Source organism: Martes martes (assembly GCF_963455335.1).
Source record: "Martes martes genome assembly, chromosome: 10".
Lineage (NCBI taxonomy): Eukaryota > Metazoa > Chordata > Mammalia > Carnivora > Mustelidae > Martes > Martes martes.
In genome coordinates, this window is record NC_137898.1 from 75818211 (window position 1) to 75845245 (window position 27035).

The following is a 27035-nucleotide window of genomic DNA, read 5'->3' on the forward strand; positions in this document are numbered from 1 at the left end:
AACCTCCTTAATATAAATTTCCAAATCTGCGTGCGTATGTGTCTATGTGTGTATGATTTTATCCCAGGACCTTCCCGTTCACAATTCCTAGCCCATAGCAGAGACTTAAAATAGATTTGCTAAGTAAGCAGAGAATGAATGAATGAAATTTTCTTCCTAGTGATCCTTATTAAGATTAAGAATATAAATCTTGCCTAAGGAATTGGCGAAAAGACCAAAAATTTCATCTCAAGTACACATTGAAAAAATATTCACAGAGAGAAAGAGAGAAAGAAAGAGAGGTATGAATATAAGTAAATATATATGTTTTTTAGTCAGATAACAGTAATAATAATTAATGCATGATGATCAGCATTTGCCAGGCACTGTTCTAAATGCTTTCCCTATGTTAGCTTACTTAAACCTTACAAAACCCTAAGAGATAGATACTATTATTATTTACACTGTGAAGATGAGAAAAATGAAGTACAAAGAGGTTAGTAATTTGCTCAAGATCCCAAAGGTGGAAAATGGTGAGTGAGTTGAGGCTCCATCAGGCTTACTGCCATCGTCGATCCTTGGCACACTGAATCGCTGAGCATTTAGTTACTGCACTGATGAAAGGAGAGCAACACCATTCAGTACATTTTATTTTTCCCTACTGGTCACAGTGGAACTGCTTGAGGCCCCTGGCTCTCTGGCTAATCTTTTCCATCCACCATCATCTAAAATAAAATACTATAAAGACTCATTATAATACTATAAGAGAGAAAAATCATAGCAGAGTTGATAAGGAAGATAACTTAGGACACCTCCAGGTGAAAGAGGCTTGTGGACAAGCCTTAGACCTTAGCATGTATGATTCAGCATCAAGAGAGCTTGGGTGATCTACTCCACTGATAAGGATATTTGCTTAAAGGCAGTAATTCTCTTTTTTTCCAGGTTGAAAGGAGTTTCTAAAAAATTATCAGACTTTGGAATCTTTTAAGAACTGTTGCTTTTTAAGTCAGGATAACCTGATTATTTAGGTCATGACCTCAGATACCCAGCGAGAACTAGAAACTTTTAACTAAGCGTGAAATTCAGAATCAAAGAATTATAAAAGCCTAACTCCATCAGTACTTATGAGAAGTGTGTTTTTCCTCATGCATTTTTCTTTGAGTCTCTATCATTGTCACACATATTAGCTCTCAGACTCCCTTTCAGCATTTTGAGTTAAGGGACATTCTGCTTCAGAAACATTCTGAGTACACAACACAAGATAGGTTCTCACTTTCCCCAAATGTGGTAGCCGGTCTCAAAGATGGCCCCAGTGATCCCTGCCTCATAGCATTCTCAGTCTTACATAGCCCTCTTCCTCCACAGTGAGTGGGGTTGATTTTTGTACATCATAGGATCTCATGGAAATGGCGGAGTATGAATTTCAAAGCGAGGTCATGTCATAAAAGACACTGTGGCTAACACATTGTTCTCTTCGGGATCACTTGCTCTGGAAGAAGCCAGTTGCCACATTGTGAGGACACTCAAGCAGCCCTATAGCGAGGTCTATGTGGCAAAGAACTGAGGCCTTCTGCCAATAGCCGGTAAAGAACTAAGGTCTTGTGCCAATAACCGTGTGAGTGAGCCATCTTGGAATTGGATTTTCTAGCCCAGTCAAGTCTTGAGACACCTGCAACTCTGGCCAACACCATAACTTCAGCCTCCTTAGAAACCCAAGCCAGAACCACCCAGGCAAGCTATTCCTGAATTTTTGATTTAAATGTTTGTTGTTTTAAGCCATTAAATTTTGAGATAATTTTGTTAACAGCAATAGGTAACCAACATATAATTTTAGAATTGATGATTGATTTTGCCAATGCCTTTTTATGCGTTATTACATTTTATCCTCCCAAGAAGTCTTAAAAGTACTATTATAGCAAATTAAGGCTAAAAGTAATTGCATAGCTATGAAGTGCCTGAATTGGCCTTGAACCCAGATTTGTCTGGTTCCAAAGTCCAGTTTCTTAACCATTATGCAACACCCTATTTTTGTTAAATGACCAAAGTAACTCTGCCAGAACAGATGCTTATCAGTCCAGCTATTGGCCCAAGGGTCTCTCATACCAGGAAATTTAGACTTTTAGGCAGAGTGCTCAGGGTTTCAAAAGATTGCCTATGGTTTTTACTAGCTTATTAACTACTGTGAAAAAAAATAAGTACTTAATATAGCCAACATAAAATTCATATGGTCTGTATTAGGTGCTGGGTTACTCAATAACCTTCTTTCCCCACAGTCACTATGGGACTGTTATCTGAGGAAGTCATTATTCCAATACCATACATTAAATTAGAATAGACTTTTGAGTTGAGATTCAGCTGCCAATAGGAGGGTTCTTTTTAATCACCACATTTTTTTTTCTTATTTAGACCAAAAGCAGCACGAAGTGATAATCATCATAAGCACTGTAAGATCATCCTAAGTGAGAGAGAGAATTATCTAGCAGGGGAGTGAGACCTCCAGAAAGAATAATTTCTAGGTTTTTCATTCCTAGCTCACTACCTTTTGTCTATAGACTTGAGAAGTCCAGCAAGAGCTGAGTGACAGAGGAGCAACTTGTCAACAACACGTGAGAGGAAACAAATGTGATTTTAAAATACCAGTGAGGGGCGCCTGCATGGCTCAGTGGGTTAAAGCCTCTGCCTTCGGCTCAGGTCATGATCCCAGGGTCCTGGGGTCGAGCCCCGCATCGGGCTCTCTGCTCAGCGGGAGGCCTGCTTCCCCCTCTCTCTCTGCCTACCGGTGATCTCTCTGTCAAATAAATAAATAAGATCTTTAAAATAAAATAAAATAAAACAAAATAAAATTAAATTAAATTAAATTAAAAAACCAATGATGATGGGACACCAGGTGGCTCAGTCAGTTTTGCCTTCAGCTCAGGTCATGATCCCAGGGTCCTGGCATCCAGCCCCGAGTGGGGCTCCCTGCCCAGCAGGGACCCTGCTTCTCCTTTTCCCTCTGCCCCTCTCTCTGCTCATGCTTTCTCTCTCTCTCAAAGAAATAAAGAAAAATAAAATACCAGTGATGATGAGTAACCTTAAGTAGCCCTTTTAAGTCTTTAAACTCTCTTTACATATATTTGCTTTCAGGGTACTTAATATTCTATGAGAAATTATGACAATGTCAGAGATGATGTAAATGTCAAATATCATTATAACTGTGTTTTACGGAGGAGGAAATTGAGGTTCAAGGAAATCAAGGAAGTTACTCTCAGTCACGAAGCTAGTCACAGAACCTAGAACTCAAATTCGGGGCTTGATTTCGTACCCAGTGCTCTGTGCAGAGCCTACTTATGTGTCAGTCACCTTCGTACATGTCACTCAGGTGGCACGCTGCCTTGCCAGTGACAGACCCTCAATGTATTTTAGTGCTTCTGAAAATGAGATCAGTTCATACTGCAAGTGGACGAGGAAGGGGGAATGTGTTTTCATGGAGCCAGTCCTACTGCTTGCTTTACTTCCCTCCTTCCTTCTGTGAATATCAAACAAGCAAATAAAAGATTAAAAAGTAAATGAACTGTCATAAAACTGGATTCCAGAATGATGCCCCAAATAGAGACACGTTTTCTCATCTGCTTTGTTTCATTTTCCTTGTTACAAAGGGTGTGAGTGCTTCGCAGAGAATATTATGCGTCATAAGTGGATCGTGTATTATAGGCACGAGGGTCATCTTGATACTCTTTCCTGCACATTTCATTTGAATAATCAGAGGGAAAGGTGGACTATGGCAGCCTGGATGTCCCTGGCTGGGCCCTTCCTTTCTGGCCACTCTCCTTTCCGCGCAGCACAGCTTAGGTAATAAACAGCTCACGAAAGCAGTTGCTTTTACTCAGTTCAGCTGTATCTGAGCCCATTCATTAAAGCCAGATTCCCAGATGATCTCAGGATCCTTACTTGAGGACCGCGTCGCAGTCTATTTTGAGAAGTAGCCTGCGACTTAAATGAAGGTGTGGGTCCCTTCTTCTCTCCTCCTTCTTCCTCTCCCTCCTCCCCCTCTTTCCTTCTCCCAGAAGTAGCACAGACATCGTTTAATGCCTCATTGCGGGCAGCAAAACCATCTCATTCACGGTGCTTGCTCTGGGCTTTTCTGTCAATTTGTTTACACGAGTAAAGGGTTTCTGAAGAACTAATAAACACTTTACCTGCGTTCCCGTTATAGGAAAGAAACGTCTGAGCCTAAACACAGGGACAGTTTCATGCGCTGTGCGTGTGTGTGTTCCTTTGCGACTACACCAAAGTGTGCATCCATTTTGTTTGTAAGCTTGCTGACAGAGAGAGTGCAGCCGCTCACCTTTTCATTCTTTCTTACTTTAGAAGGTAACGTTTAAATGCAGGCCTTTTCTGAAAAAGGAGGAAAGACAGACTGTTTTTGTTTTTTTTTTTTTAAGATTTTATTTATTCATTTGACAGACAGAGATCACAAGTAGGCGGAGAGACAAGGCAGAGAGGAGGAAGCAGGCTCCCCGTGGAGGAGAGAGCCCGATGTGGGGCTCGATCCCAGGACCCTGGGATCATGACCTGAGCCGAAGGCAGAGGCTTTAACCCACTGAGCCACCCAGGCACCCTAGAAAGACAGACTTTGAGAGAGACTTTTGATTTACATTACTTTGTGTGGGTGGAAACATATACTGATAAGGAAAAAAAGCACATCTCCATGAAAATACAAGTCTAGAGACTGGTCTGATTTGTCCAGCATCAGTATTATTTCTTACTGATTGACGTACTTATGTTTTCTTTCTTTTTTTTTAAATATATTTTTTAAAGATTTTATTTATTTATTTGACAGACAGAGATCACAAGTAGACAGAGCAGCAAGCAGAGAGAGGGGGGGAAAGCAGGCTCCCTGCTGAGCAGAGAGCCTGATGCGGAGCTTGATCCCAGGACCCTGAGATCATGACCTGAGCCAAAGGCAGAGGCTTAACCCACTGAGCCACCCAGGCACCCATTACGTTTTCTTTCTTTTCTTTCCTCCCTTCTGTCCTTCCCTCCCTCTCTATCTTTCTCTCTCTCCCTGTTCTTTCTCTTTCTGTCCTCTTTCTCTCTCTTTCATTCTTCCTTCCTTCCTTCCTTCCTTCCTTTCAAACAGTGACCTTATTCTCACTAAAACCAAATTGTGCTTTTTCTCCAAGGGAATTAGATTTTTAGAGCTATGTGTTCAAACTATTAATATCCAAAGGACTCATGGTGAACTCCACAACAGGCACTTCTGATATAAATTGTACTCTCCCTGTAAAAATATAGTCTTTAGCTGTTAAGTACAACGGATGTGGTTTCTGAGTGCATGTTTAAAATGATTTAAATGCTTCATAATATATGACTAAATTTAAATGAATACACTTAAAATACTGCAAGCACATTCGTTAATTAGAGTAACCTTTAAACTTCTATTGTTAACTAGAACCCCATTTTGAAATTTGGCCTGAATTTTCCAAGGCTTATTATAGTCATTATAGCTTATCACTGAGATGTGATATGCTGGAATTCCATAAGCACATACAAATTGTTCAGCCCTAATTTTCTCAAAGAAGGCCGGCCTCCCTTAGTATTTTCATATATTATTATATAGCCATTATGAAAGCACAGCATTATACCAAATTTGACAAATGGCTACTTTTTAAGTATAGAAATAGAACAAGACTATAACAAATGTGTTCAAACAAAATGTTTGTAGACACTGATTAAGGAAGTCAGATTGTTACTATCAAAGTTAACTGGTATTTGTACTTACAATCAAATGATGTTATGCCTTTGGAATATTCTCCCATATCATTTTTCTGTGTGTCACCAAATGGGTACTTGAAGAGATTCTTCTAGAATTAGAATTGATCATGAGTGATAAGTAGAAAATGGGACAAGAGCTCATCACAACAAGTTCACTCCTTAATCCCCATTACCTATTTTACCCGTCTCCCTACACACCTCCCCTCTGGTAACCATCAGTTTTTCTCTTAATAGTTAAGAGTCTGTTTCTTGGTTTCTCTCTCTCTCTCTCTCTCTCTCTTTTCCTTTGCTCATTTTTTTTTGTTGTTTCTTAAATTCCACATATGAGTGAAATCATATGATATTTGTCTTTCTCTCACTGACTTTTTTGCTTAGCTTTATACTTTCTACCTCCATCCATGTCATTGCAAATGGCAAGATTTCATTCCTTTTTGTGGCTGAAAAATATTCCACTGTATATACCACATCTTCTTTATAACACTGTGTGTTAATTATACTAAAATAAAAATTAAATAAAAACTTTAAAAAAATAAATAAAATGTACATCATGATAATTCCTGACTGAAATATTGTGACAAATAAATCAAAACTGTGAGAATTTAATGAAATCAAAAATGTATGTTAAACACTGTACCTTGTTCCTATTAAACATAACTATTTGAATTTAAAAAAAAAAAAAAGGAAAGAAAAAGAAAATGGGACCAGAATCTGTGGCAGAGTTCCAACATGGCTGGCTTTGTGACTTCAGAACTATTCTCACCAAAAAGTGAAAGCAAAATTCGCAAAGGTAGGTTATTCAGGACTTTGAAAGAATATTGCAAAAGACGAAGGATCATTCATTTGTAAAACTTTACTTGAGATGACTGACTTGAAATCAATATAATAACTTTACAAAAATTGTCTTTTTAAATCCTTGCATCATGTTTTTAAAAGAGCTAGACAACTTTATAACTTTAATAAACTGAGTGTCACTTAAACATTGTGCGGGGATTTTGCTTCATTAGTTACTAGGCATCTGGGCTTTAGACATAGCTAGACCTAGTTCACTACACACTTGGTAGCAACTCTACACACAAGGTAGTAAACCTGGAGCAGACCATTGATTCTTTTTAAGCCTTTTTCTTCATTATGTGGATGGGGATGCAGCGAACTTCAGAGGGCTGTTATGAGGCTTAACTGAGGCATGGTATATGAAGGCTCTACACAGAGTTCTTGGCACGTTGTAAAATACAGAATAATAAAAATTATTATAAAGGCAGTGAGTCTACTTACCAATTTACAAGTGGCCCAATCATCAACAAATATTTAAATATGCACATTTTATTTCATAAATAACATCACTTCAAGTATCACATGATCTGTCACAGAACTCTGAAAGGTAATACCTAACTCATGGAGAAATTATCCAATATATAAAACTAAGAAATCTTTCTCTTCAAGCAGCGTATCATACACAAATGCACACACACACACACACACCTGCAGAGAGTGATTCCTAATTTCCTGTAAATGGACATCTATCCCTAAAAGAAAATCTTAAGAGTCTACAATTAGGTATTCATGAAGGGGACTAAAAATTGTAGATTCTACTCTGCTAATTCATGTTTCTTACCTGCTTAAAATACAACTCAGCTGACATGGCCCAACCGGCACTGATTTCTCTTCTACCCTAAAGTTCCCTCAGAACTTAAGGTAGTTTGAGGTTATCTTTCATTGTCCTTAAATACAATAGTGTTCAGAGTCAGCTCTGACTTCTTTTTTTTTTTTTTTTAAAGATTTTATTTATTTATTTGACAGACAGAAATCACAAGTAGGCAGAGAGGCAGGCAGAGAGAGAGGAGGAAGCAGGCTCCCCGCTGAGCAGAGAGCCCCATGCGGGGCTTGATCCGAGCCGAAGGCAGAGGCTTAACCCACTGAGCCACCCAGGCGCCCCGAGTCAGCTCTGACTTCTAATTTTAGTCACTGGCTTGCTATCTGACTTGGGCTAGTTATTTAAACCATCAGAGCCTTTGTTTTCTTACTCAGAAAATGGTCATAATATTTCAACAATTTTGTGAGAATTTAAAAAAAATCATTTAAAAATACTCCACTGTTAGACACACAGTGAATTATAGTCTCTTTTCTTTAATTAACAGCAATGGCTTTGCGGTGAATTAAGTTGACCAAGCTAACCTATGTTCCCAGAATCCCCTTTCTAGTATGTTTCCAGATAGGGTGAGCTACAAGACATAATTTTTCAGGAGAATCAAAGAATAAAAGTAGCAGCCATTTTTGTGACACACATACATCTTCCCCCAATTATTTAATCAGATTCTAGGTCTTCTGTGAAAATGTTTTACTGCTATAATTAAAGTCTCTAATCAGTTGACTTTAAATTAGGTTATCTTGGAGGGCCTCAATCAGTTGGAAGCCCTTTTGGAGACTGCTTTGCTTTCTGAGAGAGAAACAGACAGACAGACACCCCTACCTGTGGACAACAAGCTCCAGCTTGTGTTTATGGAGTTCCAGTCTATTCACGATCTTCCCTTCCTGACTGCCTTATGGACTTCAAATTTCCCCCAAATTAACTATATAATATGAGTTAGATAGTTGGATACAGATTCACTATATATTTATATACAAAATATACAAAGAGGGATAGATCTTGTGTGTGTGTGTGTGTGTGTGTGTGCACACATGCACGCACGCACTACTGGTTCTGAACCCTGACTGTTACAATACCCAATTTGATGAGTATCCTTTTCATTTTATTTGGATACCACCACTGTTCCTGGTACACAGGTGCAATACTGAATAGAAGAAAGGAAAATAGATTTAGATTCAAAATGGGAGAATGTCCCAAGCCAATGCCTTAACACTCTGCTAATGTTCTCATGTCCCAATGTCTTTGAAGTATATAAACATAGCCAGTAATTTAATCTCACATGTGCAAACGTGAGTGAAATTGTCACTGCACTGTCTATTGCATAATAAAGGCTCAACAAATGTTATCCCTTTCCTTCTCTCCCTTCAGCTCATAAGATTTAAGAGGGATAAAATGAACTATGACATACATTTTACTTCATTAATGTAAGGAATACCTTTTTAGAGCTTACCATGTGCCCAGCACTGTTAAAGTGATTTACAAACACTAACTCATTTATAGATATCAGTCCTGTGGGATAGATACTGTAATCATTCTATAGACGAAGAAACCTCAATAAGGAGGTTAGGTAACTTGCCTAAGGTCATGTAGGTGGTAGATTAAAACCTGGGAGGTTTGGTTTCAGAGCCAATGTGTTTCGCCAGTATGCTATGGTATGTATGTGAAAATAACAGTAGTTGCTAGAAGTATAAATATAAATATGAAATATTACTGTATTAGTTTGCTTGGGCTGCCATAATTAAATAGTACAGACTAGAAGGCTTAAACAACAGAAATTTATCTTATCACTGTTTGGGAAGCTAGAAATACAGGTTCAAGGTACTCTGTAAGTATAGTTTTTGCTGCAGCCTCTCTCCTTGGCTTGCAGGTGGCCACCTTCTCACTGTGTCCTCATACGGTCTTTTCTCTGGCCTATGTACCCCTCGTGTCTCTTCGTGTCCAATTTTTCTCTTGTTATAAGGACACCCGTCAAATTGGATTAGGGCCCATACTAACAGCCTCATTTTAACTTAATTATCTCTCTAAAGGCTACATTTCCAAATACAGTCACATTCTGAAGCACTGAGGGTTAAGGCTTCAACATATGAATTTGGGGGAGAACATAATTCAGCCCATAACAATTACTGTTGCTGTTATATTATTACTGCTCTAATAATAACCTGCCTAAATTAGGCATTCACTAACTGTATCATGAAAGACTGAGCAAATGAATAGATAAATGAGGAATAGCTCTATCTGAACTGTGCTAGGGCCTGTGATCATTCCTCTATGATCTGAAATCTGAAAAACTGTAAATCAATTCATTATTTCCTACATAATCAATATCATATCTTATTTAGGGAGATTTTAAGAAACTGGAGAACTGGTTATTTATTTATTTGACTTTAAATCCTCTGCTATTACCAGCCAAAGTGCTTTTTAATCCAGTGAAAATGTTTCTACAGAAACCTACAAGTTTCAAAGTTGTCATAAAAGAAATCAGTGCCCTTATTTTCAGAACACAATGCTCTGAAGGTAGAACTCAATCACAGGAGGAAATTTGGAAAGAACCCAAATACATGGAGACTAAAGAGCATCCTTCTAAAGAATGAATGGGTCAACCAGGAAATTAAAGAAGAATTGAAAAAATTCATGGAAACAAACGATAATGAAAACACAACTGTTCGATATCTGTGGGACACAGCAAAGGCAGTCCTGAGAGGAAAATACATTGCAATACAAGCCTTTCTCAAGAAACAAAAAAGGCTTCAAGTACACAACCTAACACTATACCTAGAGGAGCTGGAGAAAGAACAACAAAGAAAGCCTAAACTCAGCAGGAGAAGAGAAATAATAAAGATCAGAGTAGAAATCAATGAAATAGAAACAAACAAACAAAAAACCCAATAGAACAAATCAATGAAACTAGGAGCTGATTCTTTGAAAGAATTAATAAGATTGATAAACCCTGTCCAGACTTATCAAAAAGAAAAGAGAAAGGACCCAAATAAATAAAATCATGAATGAAAGAGGACAACCAACACCAAAGAAATACAAACAATTATAAGAAAATATTATGAGCAACCATACACCAGCAAATTTGACAATCTGGAAGAAAGGGATGCATTCCTAGAGACAAATAAACTACCACAACTGAACCAGGATGAAATAGAAAACCTGAACAGACCCATAACCAGCAAGGAGATTGAAGCAGTCATCAAAAATCTCCCAACGAACAAGAGCCCAGGGTCAATTGGCTTCCCAGGGGAATTCTACCATACATTTAAAGAAGAATTAATTCCTATTCTCCTGAAACTGTTCCAAAAAATAGAAATGGAAGGAAAACTTCCAAACTCGACTAATGAGGCCAGCATTACCTTGATTCCAAAACCAGACAAAAAAGATTCCAAACCCATCAAAAAAGAGAATTACAGACCAATATCGTTGATGAACACAGATGGGAAAATTCTCACCGAAATACTAGCCAATAGGATCCAACAGTACATTAAAAGGATTATTCACCACAACCAAGTGGGATTTATTCCAGGGCTGCAAGGTTGGGTCAACATCTGCAAATCAATCAATGTGATACAATATATTAATAAAAGAAAGAACAAGAACCATAGGATACTCTCAATAGATGGTGAAAAAACATTTGACAAAGTATAGCATCCTTTCTTGATCAAAACTCTTCAAAGTGTAGGGACAGAGGGTACATACCTCAATATCATCAAAGCCATCTATGAAAAACCCACCACCAATATCATTCTCAATGGAGAAAAACTGAGGGCTTTTCTGCTAAGGTCAGGAACACAGCAGGGATGTCCATTATCACCATTGCCATACAAAATAGTACTAGAAGTCCTAGCCTCAGCAATCAGACAACAAAAAGAAATTAAAGGCATCCAAATTGGCAAAGAAGAAGTCAAACTATCACTCTTTGCAGATGATATGATACTTTATGTGGAAAACCGAAAAGACTCCACTCCAAATCTGCTACAACTCATATAGGAATTCAGTAAAGTGTCAAGATATAAAATCAATGCACAGAAATCAGTAGCATTTCTATACACCAACAACAAGACAGAAGGGAGAGAAATTAAGGAGTCAGTCCCATTTACAATTGCACCCAAAACCATAAGGTACCTAGGAATAAATCTAACCAAAGAGCCAAAGAATGTGTACTCAGAAAACTATAGAATACTCATGAAAGAAATTGAAGAAGACACAGAGAAATGGAAAAATGTTCCATGCACATGGATTGGAAGAACAAATATTGTGAAAAGGTCTATGATACCTAAAGCAATCTACACATTTAATGCAATCCCTATCAAAATACCATCAACTTTTTCCAAAGAAATGGAAGAAATAATCCTAAAATTTATATGGAACCAGAAAAGACCTCAAATAGCCAAAGGAATATTGAAAAAGAAAGCCAAAGTTGGTGGCATCACAATTCCGGACTTCAAGCTCTATTACAAAGCTGTCATCATCAAGACAGTATGGTACTGGCACAAAAACAGACACATAGATCAATGGAACAGAATAGAGAGCCCAGAAATAGACCCTCAACTCTATGGTCAACTAATCTTCAACAAAGCAGGAAAGAATGTCCAATGGAAAAAAGACAGCCTCTTCAACAAATGGTGTTGGGAAAATTGGACAGCCACATGCAGAAAAATGAAATTGAACCTTTTCCTTACACCACACATGAAAATAGACTCAAAATGGATGAAGGACCTCAATGTGAGAAAAGAATCCATCAAAATCCTTGAGGAGAACACAGGCAGCAACCTCTTCGACCTCAGCCGCAGCAACTTCTTCCTAGGAACATCACAAAGGCAAGGGAACCAAGGGCAAAAATGAAGTATTGGGACTTCATCAAGATCAAAAGCTTTTGCACAGCAAAGGAAACAGTTAACAAAACCAAAAGACCACTGACAGAATGGGAGAAGGTATTTGCAAACGACATATCAGATAAAGGGCTAGTATCCAAAATCTATAAAGAGCTTATCAAACTCAATACCCAAAGAACAAATAATCCAATCAAGAAATGGGCAGAGGACATGAACAGACATTTCTGCAAAGAAGACATCCAGATGGCCAACAGACACGTGAAAAAGTGCTCCACATCACTCGGGCATCAGGGAAATACAAATCAAAACCACAATGAGATACCACCTCACAGCAGTCAGAATGGCTAAAATTAACAAGTCAGGAAATGACAGATGCTGGCGAGGATGCGGAGAAAGGGGAACCCTCCTACGCTGCTGGTGGGAATGCAAGCTGGTGCAACCACTCTGGAAAACAGCATGGAGGTTCCTCAAAAAGTTGAAAATAGAGCTACCCTATGACCCAGCAATTGCACTACTGGGTATTTACCCTAAAGATACAAACGTAGTGATCCAAAGGGGCACGTGCACCCGAATGTTTATAGCAGCAATGTCCACAATAGCCAAACTATGGAAAGAACCTAGATGTCCATCAACAGATGAATGGATAAAGAAGAGTGGTATATATATACAATGGAATACTATGCAACCATCAAAAGAAATGAAATCTTGCCATTTGTGATGACATGGATGGAACTAGAGGGTATTATGCTGAGTGAAACAAGTCTATCAGAGAAAGACAATTATCATATGATCTCCCTGATATGAGGAAGTTGAGAGGCAAAGTGGGGGGTTTGGAGGGTAGGGAAGGAAAAAATGAAACAAGATGGGATCAGGAGGGAGACAAACCATAAAAGACTCTTAATCTCACAAAACAAACTAAGGTTTGCCGGGGGCAGGTGGGTAGGAATAGGCTGGTTTGGTTATGGACATTGGGGAGGGTATGTGCTATGGTGAGTGCTGTGAAGTGTGTAAACCTGGCAATTCACAGACCTGTACCCCTGTGGCTAATAATACATTGTATGTTAATAAAAATTAAAAAAAAAAAAGAAATCAGTGCCTTGAGGAACCTGAGAAATTTCCTCATAAGAAAGAGAGAAGTGAGGCAAAGGATAACTAAGAAGAAAGATAGCACCCAGAGGGTTTTCCAAAAATGTGTCTGAAGCTGGAACAATAGATAGGGGACAGGCCGGGTAGCTTGTAATTTCATTAGCTAGAAGACTGTGCCATTTGCAACCACTCTAAAGAAAGGAGACTCTCCTTGAGCTTAGCATTACCAAGCTTCATGTTCAAAGGATGGAACTGGCTAATTCAGCAAATGGTCCTCTGTATTTGTAGGTGAGCAGCACAGGTTTAAGGACTGTTTTCTCCAATATTCTAAGAATTGTTTTGCTTAACATATGGAAGAGAAATCCTGAAAGGTTATATAAGGGCTACCTGGAGGAGGAAAATGAAGGAAGCTTCCATGTACTGAGCACCAGCTCTGTAGTCACTGAAATAGCTAATATTTACCGCACATTTTAGATTATCCAGTCACTCTGTTTTTCACAGACTTGCTCATTTATCATCACAAGAAGCTATGATAATTCTTATATTATGGATGAGGAAAGGAATTTAGAAAAGTAAAATATCTTGACCAGGATATAAATGGGATTTGGACCCACAGAACATAAATCTAGAATGCCTGGGCTTAAAGGTCTTTAGACAAATGTCACCATTATCTTGCTCAATTATCCCACTACACTCTCAACAACAAACATTGCCATCATACCAATGAAGAAACTAAACCCAAGGAAGGCTGGATAATAATTTGCCTCCGGTTGCACAGGAAGTAAATCACAGAGCTGGAATTCCAGGTATCCGTTACCCCAAGCTTCTTTTCCAAGCATGCTTTTCTCTGTGGTTCTCTCAGGACCAGTGATAGAGAAAAATAACAGCAACATTAAAGCATCATTTCATTCTTTCGCTAAGAAAGCACTGTATCCTAAATAAAAGGGAATTTCTGACTAGAATATTTATAAAGGTTAATGAGAAACAAAATGAACTGAAAATCAGCAGGGAAATAGTCCCAGTTGCAAATACCAAACTTATACATATCTAACTATATAAAAAAATATTCCAACCAGAAAGTCAAATTTTTTCATCAGAGGCAGGAATCAGCTAAGCAACATTTTTACCATTTTCTCTCCATATTCTGAGGTTAACTGAATGTTGGCAACATACCTCTACCTAATCAGATGTTATTGGGTTATGATGTAGGTGCTCAAAAGAGGAACTAAAGATTGAACTGCTATACTGAGGAACTTCTCACAAAATCAGGGAAAATAATCTGTGGTTTCTCTCATCTTCTCCATTAAAATTACAAAGGTGTTTTATATTTTTTTTATTGGAAGGTAGAAAGGGGATAAAAAGGGATGGAGTCACTTGTACCTTTTTTTTTTTAAAGCTGGCCAGCGTGCATCTGATAGAGGCCTCCTTTTCACCACATGTACTGTGTATTCATGACTCATAAGCAAAGGCCCTGGTGGCATTTATGAGCATCAGCTTGGAAAGCCTTGATGATCACTGTGATCAAAAATCTCCAAGTCTGGGGAGGAACCAGAGTAGCATTGATCTGAGGTCAGTAGAGAATCCAGGGCAAACTCCGTTAGCCCATGAGAAATCTCTCTACAGATTCCAAATCACTCCCTACCTGCCACTGTTGCTGGGTTGCATCCACTTGTTAAGCTCTCTTTTATGAAGCCCTTCCTCTTTTATACTGGCAAGGAAAATGAAAATCAGAGGCAGTCATATAATAACCTGCCCTAGGTCACAGGGCTGGCAAATAACAGGATTCCTGGTCTATCAGACTAATAGCATCTTCTTGGTTAGCTACATCTGCCCTAATTTATCGCAGTTCCTGAATTACCAGACCCAAGAGATCTGTGTCCAAAAGACCTAAAAACACATCTAATGTCACTGTCTTTCTCCTCTTTCTCCCCTTATCTTCCTAAAGCATTCATCATCCTGCTTTCCCTATTCCTGTTAATGTCACTGACTTTTTTCTACATCATGCAGGCTCAAAATCTGAGGCAGGTTCAAATCCCCTCCTTGTCAAGTCCTACTAATTCTGCTTCCACAGTATCTTCAGAAGACCTTCCATTCTAAGCATTCCAATTGCCAGCAATAGGTTTAGGACACCATCATCTATCTGCATTTAAACTGTAACAGCAGCTTCCTAATCTCTCCCCTCTCTTCTAGCCATGTTGCATTCTAGTTCATCCTTCCTCAAATCTATCCTTACATGGCATCCAGACTAACAAACCATCTTTAACATGTCATCCCTAACATAACATGCCTTCCTAACATGTCATCACATCACTCTCCTGATCAAAAAGTTTTTTATCAAAAGTTAGGCCACGTGATTTCTCCTGTATCCCACCTCATTTTAGAAGTCATAAATCAAACCTTCCCTGAATATATATCCCATGTTGTATAAGTTCGGTGTGATCCCTTTAAACTCATTAGTTTTGCTTGTAACTTTTAAGTGGCACATCTTATTTCTCGTAATTTTCTCATCTCCCACCCTACTTTTTGTAATTTGATATGAGGCCATATCACATTTTCCCAGCTTTTATGATACTTAATAGTTTCTTTGCCAATAGGTAATCCATAAATATTTATTTCCTCTGGGTCCAACTTAATCAAATAGACCAGAATTAAAGTGTCAAGGCCTGCCTAGAGCCAAATCCTTACATTTAACACACAACACATTATGATCCATCTGCTAACTGCTAGACGCTGAGCGAGATGCTTAGGAGGAAGGGGGAGCAGGACACATGTATGGCTCCTGCCGTTAGCCACATTCACTCCAAAGGGAAATGAGTGAGGATAAAACTGTCAGACCAGGTAGAAACAAGAAGTCACACTAGAGGACAGAAAACCAAGATGGACCAGAAGAGAGAGACAAATTAATGTCTTGGGAAGGCAAAATGACTTTCTATAAGCCAACTCCCTGGTGGACTGCTTACCTGTTATGTTTTAGAGAGCAGGGAATGCATAGTACCAGACTTTTATTTGACATGCATTTTTTGAGGAAGTACACCCAGCTTATATCTTCCCCCACATGTTGCCCTCACATGGATGGTATAAAAATGGCATCCCCACTATCACTCTGGGCAGCATGCCTTCATCAGATGGGCCCTAACTAAGAGAAATCACAGGAGGCAAACCAGTTTTCTAACGTAAGGAATCTCACCCTTAACAAGTTAATACAGTAAGAGCTCATGTGAGAGGGATAAGAAAGGGAGCACATTACAAAGGCTATAGTATTGCAAGTAATTCAAATAGTTGTGTTAAAATGGAAATCACATAAATATTAGATGTGTGCTTTACTGGGTAAAGGCTCTGCAGACCAAATTGCCAACAGGAATGAATTTTAATGACTAGTTTATAACCTCTGAGATGCTTGAAAATCTAACACAGTTGTAGTTAAAATGTAATACTATTATAGCATCGGTGCAATTAACAATTCTGCAGGGAACATTCCCTGCTGAAAATTTAAGTTTGCCTCACATTGGGAAACTAAGCTCTTTCTGGTCATTTAAGATAGAATGCATCTAATTTATTGATCTGTAAATGTTACCAAAATATTTGACCCCAAATATTGAGTCATATTACAAAACAATTCAGTCTCTCTGTGGGATATATGTAAATATCAACATAAAAACTGACATTTATACTGGTTTACAGTTTCCCGTTTTTATGAACGCAGTCATTTCTTTTTAAATCACTTGGGTCTTGAAAGCACTGTTAGGAAAACATTACAGACCCAAAATGCAGGTGCCAATAGAAGCGTTAGGTCACGGAATGGCTGCTTTGCAGCTTAAGCACAGCTTCATTTTCCATGTTCTAATGGGAAGTCCCTCGGCAGCACCTCCATTAAAAAGTATGGCTTTGGTAATGGTTTGCTTATTAGTAGGAGAGCAACTCCTGATACTATATAGACTTGTAAACAGTTAGTCATGACTGCTCTTAGCGTTCACGAAGATCAAAAACTAGATCTCATAAACCTGTGGACGATAAGGAGTGCAAAGAAAATGGTATTTAAACCCATACCTAGGAATGTTCTTTTTCCTGCTCAGAAAGCACAAAAATCAATGCTTCATATAAAATCAAAACTAAATTTATCCCTCAGACCCACGGCTGACCATGTACAAAGGAAGCATACAGAGCTGTATATATGTTTTCTTGAAATCCCAAATTCCCACCCTTCAGGTTATTCTTTAGGTTAAAGCAGCTTGTCTTCAAAAGGTCTCTCTTCAAATAAAATTTTATTTTCTCTGGTGAGTCACCCCTCTACACCCTTCTATTAGCAAATTTTAATGTCAATTTTATGTCTCAGTCTTATAAGACAGAAGGACCCTAAGAGATTGGCTGAAGAATAGGTAAGTCTTGTTTGAAAGCAAAGAAGCAGAAAGCAATGGGCTGGAACATGGCATGGGAGGAAACCAAGAAGGCAGTTAAAGATCAGGTTAGAACCATTAGCAGTGTAAGCCCTGAATGTGGGAGATTGCTTAAGGAAAAGCGATTTCCATAGGAATATGGGGCGCACAAACAAAATGTACCCAATTTGTAATACTGCCCAGAGGCAACCATGCTAAATTCTCCATGAAACCTTAAGAAGCCATAGGGAGTAAAAGCACATGGAATATTAGCTCTAGAGTGATCTACCAGTAAAAATGCCCCAATTAAGGTGTTTGGCTTTGGTCCTAGAACCCAATGTTGAGAGAGGCAATCTGCCATGGGCTGGGTGTAATAAGAAGGCAAAATCTGAATGCTCTTTACGCGAGCATTTCTCAGAGTTGTTTTGCAGTGAGCAGCCATGGAAGATGAAAAGAATGTCTCCCCCTGGGATTAAGAGCATGCTGTTTACTTTTAGCTAGAAAATGTAAGTTCCCCAAATTTGGTGGTCCTTGGCCACAATGAAATCTGAGTATGTTCACAGCATCCGTGTGGGGCTTTGTCACAATGTCCTGGTGGGGCTCAAGGGACAGGGGGAGGGGAAGGAGAACTGCATGTTCATGAAGACTGCTATAGTATGAGTAATAAACAGTTCTTTGTCTTTTATCCAACAGCCTTGTGTCTTCTCAGCATCCATTAAAATAGACTAACAAGTAGAGTTAAATCTCAGACCTCACACCTAGGAACCACTCAACAAAAGCAGCCATTATTATTTTTTAGAAGTATACATTTCAGCAACTCCACTAGGAGGAGATACAAGGAAGACCTAGGGATACACTCCAAAAGCTGAAATTAAGGATAAAAGTCTTAAAATACAATCTTTATATTACAGTACAGTAAAATTCATTTAAGCATCAGTGACTAAAGATTATTCCTTCCTCCTATCAGTCTAAAAGTACACAACCAATTCTACCTTGACCATTAGTCTCATGTATAGTTTTATACAATTTGGGACTCTTTATTACTCTAAAATTTTGCTTCCTTTATTATTAGTATAGGCAGGATTTCTTACCATTCTTAGAAGTAATAGAAACAGATACTAAGATACTAAGTACTCAGATGCCTCCTCCTGTTTTAAATACTATATAAATACTAATTCAATGCATGTAGCAGTTCTATGAGGTAAGTGCTATTATTACCCCTATTTTATAGACAAAGAAAATGAGGCACAAAGAGTTTTGATAATTTGCTCTAAGCAGTCAGCTGATAAACAGCAGAGCAAGAATTTGAACTCAGGTAGTCTGGCTCCAAAGACTGTGCTTTTTTTTTTTTTTTTTAATTTATTTGAGAGAGAGAGAGAGTGGGGGAAGAGGCTGAGGGAGAGAAGCTTCAGCCAGACTCCCAACTGAGCACAGAGCCCAACACTGGGCTTGATGTCAGGACCCTGAGATCATGACCTGAGCCGAAACCAAGAGTCAAACGCTCCACCGACTGAGCCACCCAGGTGTCCCAAGACTTAAATAATGCATTATAAGTCTTAATCTTTTTAAATTAATTTATTTATCTGAGCGTGCAAGAGAGCACAGAGGGACAGAGGCAGAGGAAAAGAGAACCTTAAGCAGATTCCTCCCTGAGAGCGGAGCCAGAGTCTGACTTGGGGCCCAATCTCACGAGCCTGAGATCAAAACCTGAGCCATAATCGAGAGTCAGATGCTCAAATGACTGAGCCACACAGGTGCCCCCAAAAAGTCTTTCTAGAAAAAAAAATATGGTTAATTATGGGCTGAGAAAAAGGCAAACAAATAGTTTTGAATACCTCTTATTGTCATTTTTGTACAATTATCTCATATAAACTTCTGCTTACAAGGAAAATATTATCAGCATTTTTACAGATAAAGAAACTGGGCCTCAAGGAAAACACATAATTCTGCCAAGATCACAGAAATGGGAAGTTGGAGAAATGAGAATTTGAATTCAGGTTTTACATATTCCAAACCTTATTTTCTTTCTATTACACAACAGTGCCTTCAAGACACTTAAAGAAAAGGCTACAGATACACGACAATTTTTTCCAAATGAATAATAGGATAAGTCCTTTTTGACTTAAACAGAAACGGAAGCAAATGGAAACTATTCAAGTGACAAGGCAATCTTGTCACTAGATGCATCCCATATTACTTGAAGGTTTTTGTCTCTTCAATATGCCTGGCTTTGTCCAGGGGAATTCCATTCTCTAAGTATTTGCCAATCTCAATACTGTTCTTTCATTTTAACAGGCACTTTGTTTTTAACCCATACTTTAGCATCACATAATTAGCAGCACACTGGATCCTATGACTAACTCTTTACTAAATATCTAAATTATACTGGTATTTTAACCTGTCTAGGGCTCACTTAAAATGACAGAATAATGGAGCTTGAGGAGATTCCAGAAGCAATTTAATCTCTAATCTTTGAGAAAATCAAGGCCCAGAGAGGCAGCTGACCTGCTCAAGATTACACAGAGAGGTAAAGGTAGTGCTGGGTCCAGATCACTAAGACAGCTCATCACTCAGATCTCATAAGACCTCCATTCCTGTATTTCTAAGAACCTGTGAAATTTTTTATCTCTAAAAGTTTGCATCCATCATAAAATCTCTTAGAATGACACCTTTTGTCCTCAACTTTTTTTTAAAGTTTTCCAAACTAAATCAAAATATTTTTTTGTAATCATAGTACAATGAACAGTCACATATCCAGTATCTAGAACCACTAGCTGCTAATATTACATTTGTGCTTACTTGGCTTTGGTTTTATGTATTTGCATATGAATATGTTTGTGTACGTGAGTGTGTGTGTATACAAACATATTTTTTGTGCATGTACAGTCAATTCATGATACTTGATATTAATGTGTTCTATAAAGTCACTGCAAACACTAAATTAGTCTATAATGAGCCATTGCTCTAAGGAGAAATACAAGATTAGGTTCCTGTGAGCCTCTGGTCATAATATTTTCATTAACCAATCAATATATAACCTTGTTTCATTTGTATTTCGATTTAAAGCCACCTTATTTGATATTACTGTAAATTCAGGAACAGTGAGCTTGGAGCCAGTGGCTCTATAACTCAAGCCGGAAGGAAGTTTATCTAATACAGGTATTTTTCATAAGGCACATCACAGCCTTCTTGCATTTAGGAACACTAGACAGACTTAAGTATTATGGGAGGGCCGTTTTAAAGAGGAGCAACAAAAAGCAAAAATAAATTAGTGGATTAAAACTGTCACTAAACAGATGATTCATTTACAATATGAGCACTGAAACAAGATGGCAGAGAAATGCCTTGTTGACCTCAGCTGGGCACACGCATTTCAGGAGATACAAATTTTCACCACTTGGCACACGTCTGCAAATGACCATGAAAGCACAGTGAGTATTGGTCTTAGGGTTACAAGTAATTTAACCAGTAGGCAAATTTTCAAGGATGGAATCCATGCATAATGAGGCTCAGAGGTATATATTTAAATTGAACCATTTAGATTAAGTAGCAAACCTCATGACATTTTATACTAAATACGTCAAAGCTGGTGAATTTTGAGTAGTGTAGATCGAAAGCAAACGTGAAAATCAATGCACAAAAATATTTTGGAAATTTTTACAGGCTGAGGGTTCACAAACCTCACATTTTGAGGAATCATAACTATCTTTCTTTGGTCTCTTTGACCCACCTAAGCCATGGCATACCATTCGCAAGTTTGTGACCTTCCTAACAGGTAGGGCCAACCAGAGGACACTCTCTCAGATATTCCTGGAATGATCAACAGAACAGTTAAGTATCTCCATTATCTCTATGTGCCTGTAGCAGAGTTATCCATATGCCTATCTGCCAATGTCCTTTTTATGTCAATTTTGGATTTCACCCTCTGATATACACTATTTCCCTGAGCTAATAATCCCCAGTGTCCATGGACCTGATGTTTTTCACAATTGCTCTAAAGTCCCAGACCCTGCGGCAATGCTGTGGACTGCAGTGAAGCAGGAAGCAACCTTACTCTATACCTCAGTCTTGAGCACTGCTTCTATTTACGTTGTATTGCTGATATGGCCACATGTCTCAGAAGCTAGAGCCAAAAGCAGGTACAAAGCATCAGTGTTAGTTTCCAATCAAGGCTATCCTTGGGTTTAGCAAGGACTATTTATCATCCCTGGTTTCAGCAGGCTTCTGTATCATCCACCAAGCATCATCACTGAGGAGCAAGGTTGCCGATGACTGCATGGGAATAAAACAGGGAGATGAAGCATTGATTCTGATCTGGTAACACATGTATTACTGAGACAGAAAGGACTTTGGGATTTAAGATGATCTGGATTCATCACTGATGACAACAGAAGTTTTAAGGTTCTTGTATGACTTGTGCTTGGTTTAGCTGATTTGGAGAAAAATTCTGAGGGCCGCTTGCACGATGACTGAAAACCATCTTGGGTCAAAGACTTTAACAAGGAAAACTTCAAATAAAACCACTAGCCTCTGCCTCCTCCAGCTGCCTCTCTGGAAGTTTCCCCATTACACCCAGAGCCTTTACCCAGCCTGCTTTTGCAACTGCTTTCGTGTCCCTTCTTCAGCTGGTTTTCTCATGACTCTTCCTAGAAATGACTAAGCTTTCTCCCCTCTGCTCTCTGGTACTCCATGACCCTGTCCATGACCCTGTGCTACCCTCTGTCACAGCATCCTTCACCTTGTGTTGCAATCCTTTGTCCACCAGTCCGTCTCTCACACTAGACTGTGAGCCTTCTGAAGCCTGGTAAAGTCTGTGTCTTGTTCATCATAAAATCCTCTGTGGCTAGCACAGTACTTAGTACAGAAAAGAGCTCAAGGAATACTTGATGCATGAAAGACTGAATAAACAAATGAATGAATTTGAACTTTCACTTTCTCTAATAGAAGTACCATTTGTCCCATTGCAATGTGTAACCTCTTATTTTATAAATCTGGCACTCTTACAATTAATTCATAAATTTGGTTTTCTTTAATGTGTGCATATTTTCCCTATCTTCTTGGCTTTCCTCAGTTCCCCCATTCAAGAAGGGGGCTAGATATTAACTTAAGCCAGTTTATTTTTAATTATTGGGAAAGTGCAACTTTCCCACACTGCCCTAATCCCCCTTTAGGGCAGAGATGCTCCTAACAAGCACCACCTCTGGGGTGCACAGAAAGACGAAGCCAGGAAACGGCTGCTAATCAACTCACGCAACTTCGTCACCCCTCAGCTGACTTGGAGGACAGTGCTCCGTGCTGACTTCTGCTCCTGGGAGGTCACATATGTCCTCTCGATCTACTGAGCCTCTGAGTGCATGTGTGTCTCTTGGGGCAAGTTGACACAAGTCCTAATGAATCAATTTGAGTGAGCGAAGTCTGGGACCCATCATTTGACTTCAGCCACACTTCATCCTTCATGAATCACAAGTGAGCTGCACCAGGCTCTTTTTTTTTTTTTTTTTTCCAAAGGAATGAAATGCCTTTAACCATTCCGAACAAATCGGTCTCACCAGGCTCCAGAATACTCAAACATTCAGCTCATTTCTCATAATCCATAATTAAGCCCACGACCTACTTGGAATGATAAAGAATGATATTTGTACATGCTCAGCAACATTAGCACTGAAAGAGTAAACAGGGAAACTGGATACCGCAAACTCAGCTTCTCAAGGTGAATAAACATATGGAATGATTTTTCTGGCTGAGCATTTGGAGCCAAGGGCAGTTAAAAAAAAAAAAAAAATGCTGGTGAAATTTGCCTGGTTTCCAGAAACTTTTAGGTGAGAATTAGATGAACTAAATAAAAATCATGTTGCAAAACAAGTAAATCAGATCCGGCAAATAACTTCTCTGCCATAGATTGCTCCACGTGTATTTTCACAGGATTTCAATAAATAACTGATGACAGTCATCATCCACTTCAACTAACATTAATTTAGTGACCCCCAAGTCAGGTGCTATGCAAGGAAACTATAAATGCCATCTCATGTGATTCTTGCAACAACTGTACAAAATAAGTGTTATTATAAATAATCATTTGACAAATGAAGAAACGAGCTCAGAAAGGCAATTGATTTGCCCCTGATCAAAACCATCTGTATTGCTTTAGTCAAAACTTGCATGCACTTTATCAACTTCGGTTATAAATCAATCATCTTACAATTTCTAAGGATGGGAAAAGATTCCTTCAGGATGGGCAGACACCAATACAAAGAGAATCCCTGAGAAATGTCAATATCTGAACACATTAATATGTAGTGAGCTCAACCATTCCTAAGCATCCACCAACATCTATAAACTGACCTTTATTTGCCACGAGCTACATCTCCAGCTGAGTCCTGACTGCTCGTAAAACACCTCTACTTGTATGTTTGCCCATTGCCTGGAGTCTGACATCCTCAACCAGGTGACCTTCTTAGCCTCCTCACCTGGGAGAAATAGGTAATCTGTATATATAAGGATTAACCCATGAGCCAGGCTTGGGTGAAGAAAAGCAGTGTATAGGGAAATAAGTCTTTAAACTATAAGCACTATTTGCCTGGGCTGGAGAAGTGCCTTTTCAAACCTGCCCTGTTTCTTGAAAAAATGGCAAGTTGCCTGTATTTCCATAGTCTGACCTCCTGTGGTTCTGACCTTGAAGCCAACTCCACTCTTTTGTGTATTCTAACCTCAGATCAGTCAGTGGTGTTTATTCCTACCCTAACGTGATGACCTGAGCACAGGTCCTCATTGTTCCCTCCCCAGGTAGTTTGTTTTAAAGTTCTTGATTTGGAGCACCAGGGTAGCTCAGTTGGTTAAGTGTCTGCCTTGGGCTGAGGTCATGATCCCTGGGTCCTGTGATCAAGCTCTGCTTAGGGCTCCCAGCTCAGTGGTAAATCGCTGTTCCCTCTCCTCTGCCCCACTGCTCCGCCCAGCTTGTGCTCACTCTCTCTCTCTCAAATAAATAAATAAAAATAAATAAAAAATAAACAAAGTTCTTGACTCAGACTTCATCCATTTCTAATTAAAACAAAGTATTAACAACTTATTGCTATTTAGGGCTTATTAACTTATTGGTTCTCTGCTGATCAAGCTAAAATCTTAATATATATTATAGTATTTACATTTTAAAGATGATGAAATCAAGACACAAATATGTCCAGTAATTTTCCCAAGGTCACGTAATGTATGTCTGAATCCAGAACTGGAACCTGCTACTCATCCTGCTGCTAGAGCTCATGCTTTTAACCACTGCACCACAACACCTCCCATTAAGTACAAGACACCAAACTTAAACCCTGAAAAGAGCTGGCTATAATAATTATCCTTCCAGTGTCCCAGTCCAGAATTCTTTGAGATACTTTTGTATCACAACTCTCCTTCATCCCCTATACTTTGTCATCCAGTACTGTAATTCTTCCATCCAAAACTTCACTTTATTCTTCATTTTCTTTTTGGTTCTTTCTAACCATCATTATTACATGCCATTCCAACTAGTCTCCCCAATTTTAGTTTTTTTCCTCCTGCTCCAATTTATCCTACACGTTTGCCAGTTTAATCTTCTTAAAATATCATATTTATCAGATTGGAGTCTGAAGATGTGTAGCTCTTAAGGAAAAGATTTAAAGTGGATATAATAGTTATTTTTAATCACTTGAAGGACTATCAAGTGAGAAAAGGATTAGTTTTATTTGGTGTTTCTAGAGAACAAAATCATGGTGATCCACATGGAATGGGAAGGTGAAATGTGAAAAAATACTAATCTTGACATGATGAAGTAATTTTTAGCAGTTAAAGCCATTCAACGGTGGAATAGTTTGCATATTACATTGTGATTCCCCACTAATGTGTTCACTCAAGCATAGAGAAAGTGACCATTTGCCAGAGGTACTGGTATGCCAGGAGGTTAGATCCAATCAGCTCAAATATCTCCTACAGCTTTGGGTTTTTTAAAAATTCTGTAATGAGTCTCTGTTCAAAGGCCACCAGTGGCTCTCAGATTCATCTCTTACTGCCCATTAACCTTGCACCTCAATACTTCCCAGCATGAACTTCCAATTGAGAAAAGGAAATTAGTACGCACACACCAAGCTTATCCCCCAGATCTATGCTTTTGTTTAAGCAGGTTGATCCACCAGAAACCGTCTTCACACCCTCCACCCCATTAAATCATCTTCTTTTGTTAATAATATAATACTCCTATTAGAATTTCACTGAGAATACATATTATCTCATTTTGTGCTTTCTCTCCCTCCCTTCATTCAAGTCTTAATTCACCCACAGAGTCTGCTTTGAGTATTATATATATAATATATATACTGTATTCTATTCTATACTGACACCTCTTGTATGAGCTCCTAACTTTGATGTCACCAAAGAATTTAAATGTTTACCTGAAAGTATGTTCAATTTTTTTTTAAAGATTTTATTTATTTTTTTGACACAGAGAGAGCACACAAGTAGGGTGAGTGGCAGGCAGAGGCAGAAGGAGAAGCAGGCTCCCCACTGAGCAGGGAGCCTGATGTAGAATTCTATCCCAGGACCCTGGGATAATGACCTGAGCCAAAACCAGATGCATAAACAACTGAGCCACCCAGGGGCTCCTGTATGCAAATTTATATGTGTAAATGTTCATGTGCTATTTTCTATAGATGTAATTAAACATATTTTATTAGAGACTCAAAGAGATCTTTGTATCTAAAAGGTTAAGAAAATTTTTGTTTGAATTTCTAGTCACTCTTCAAAATATATCATTTAGTTCTCCCTCTTTCATATTTTTCCACTTGTAATCTGCCCCACAATTTAAGAGAACTGTAATTTCCTTGAGAATAGAAACCATTTCTTTTGCTTGTTAACAGAGGCTATGAATTCTTTTATAAAGGGAAAACATCACGTCTGTAGCCCAAGTACATGTTACCTAGCAGTTATTTAGAAATGCTTGTGACTGAAGGCCTAAAAGAATGAATGTCATATTCCCTATTAGAGCAAATTTCATTTATCTCTGGTAGCCCTCAGAATATTCTAGATTGGACCTGGAGTCTTCATAATAATCACTTAGAAGCAGGCATCTTGATTTCTAAAGTACACCTGACATATATACATATATCACTGGTGTTTTATCAAATTCATCTGCCAGATTATCTGTTTGGGACATTGTAATGTTAGAACTAACTCCATTCACTTGATTTCCTGTAAGTGAAGCATCTTTGATATACTTCTGATCATTATTTGCCTGTCCCTCTCCTATTCATCAGTGAAAGACCCTAGACTTTGGAAATATGTAAAGAGATCTATGGTGAGCACCCATCAGGACCACAGCAAGAACATTCTGGAGGCACAGTC